The sequence below is a fragment of the Atta colombica genome, unplaced genomic scaffold (assembly GCF_001594045.1).
Source record: "Atta colombica isolate Treedump-2 unplaced genomic scaffold, Acol1.0 scaffold22, whole genome shotgun sequence".
NCBI lineage: Eukaryota > Metazoa > Arthropoda > Insecta > Hymenoptera > Formicidae > Atta > Atta colombica.
Genome location: NW_017259316.1, coordinates 433,256 through 434,983, shown reverse-complemented (window position 1 = coordinate 434,983; position 1,728 = coordinate 433,256). Strand labels below are relative to the sequence as shown.

At 21.3% G+C, this 1,728-nt stretch overlaps 1 protein-coding gene across 1 annotated transcript in view; it reads right to left on the bottom strand.

Moving 5' to 3' along the window:
- LOC108687893 overlaps positions 1 to 1,728 on the bottom strand; it is a 5,441-nt gene that overhangs the window by 1,463 nt on the left and 2,250 nt on the right. The window lies entirely within an intron of this gene.

The window sequence follows — 1,728 nt, the reverse complement described above, 5'->3', positions numbered from 1 at the left end:
TAAAAAACTGCTAATAAAAAATAAGATTTTTTTAAATACATTTTTGTTTATTTTATTGATATATATCTGTAAATTTAAAATGACTTATTTCTTTTAATATAATTTTTTCTATTTTTTTTTTAGCTTTTAATATAAATCCAGAAAAATGAGAATCAAATTTGATTTGTTTTCGAATAAAAAAGATTTGATTCTATTCGAAATGATGCACATTGGTCTAAATCAGTTGCGTAGCGCGAAAAAAAAAAAGAATTTAATTTAAATATTTTAAGCGTTTTATATTATTAAACTTTCAAAATATTAAAAATTATAAATTTTCGTCCGATAATTAATTTACAATAACGTATATAGTAAAGTAATTTTGTTTATATTCCCGATTTTTAACATACCGTCGCAATAATTTTAATGACGCGTTATTATTGTATAAATCGTTGCTATTTATATAAGATGTTGTTGTTTATAATTTTATCGGAATAACAGACTCTCAATCAGATAATTTTTTAATAGTTTTTTATATTTGGTGCTAAATTGAATATTGATTGAATGAATGCAATTATAGATTAATAGTTCAATACTTATAACATTAAATTTTTAAAAATTGCAGATATTGAACTTTAGTTAAATCTTATCATTTTTTTATTGAGAAATTCGTGCTGCAAAAATAAAATACACATTTGAAACATTTGGAATTATTTTTTTAATAGTACAAATAATTCAACTAAAAGAATTTTGTATTTTAATGTAAAAGAAAATATAAATGCAGATTTATTTTAAATTATATTGTTTGAAATTTATGAAAAATGTCGAAGGTCGTTAGAAAAAATGTAGTTGCAATGTTCAAATCTACAAATAGTAAATGGAATTTATATTTTGAGATTTTATCTATAAGTACACTGTAAAAAATTTACATGTTAAATTATATTATTACGTCGTTATTGTTTCTCAAATATATATATGTGTTATCTGATTATAACAAAAAATTAGATAATACAACATGCATAAATAGTGTTTCATCACAAGATTTCTTGTCTTAAAAAGCATTTCTTGTCTTGTCTTGATCTTTAAGATAAAAAATTTTGTTTTTCTTGTCTTGACCATTTCTTGACATTGTATCTCTTGTCTTAAATTCAAGAAACTTGAATTTCTTGAAATTTCTTGATTTTTTTAAGCAGAGTCCTTGTAGTTCGTTGATTACGTCGCATCGTAAGAAATAATAAGAAAACATAGGTACAAATTAAATGTCGAGTCATCTCGTAATTTACTATATTTAAATTCATAGTTTAAAAGTGTGCCTATAATGTCTATTATGCACAAATCTATTAATAAAGATTAAGAATATTTCTCAAATTATCATTTTTAATATCATGAGGTTACTGTTAAATGTAATTTATTATTTCAGATTATTCACTATTTCAGACTATTAGATTCCTGAGATTATTATATATAATTATTATTGTTATTATTACTATATATTTTAATAATTTCTGATTTAATTAACTATTAGTAGAAGTACGCAAATGTTTATACATAATATACTTTGGCCAGTAATATCGCAATATTAATTTTATATTTCTTTACATTAATGTAAAAGATAATATCTGGTACAACAAGGATATCGATGAGTATAATTTAATTTGATTAGATCAGGGACTTCACTTTTTTATTAATCGATTTACACTCTGCTCATATGCTATTTAATGAAAATATATGAATATACATTTCTATATTATA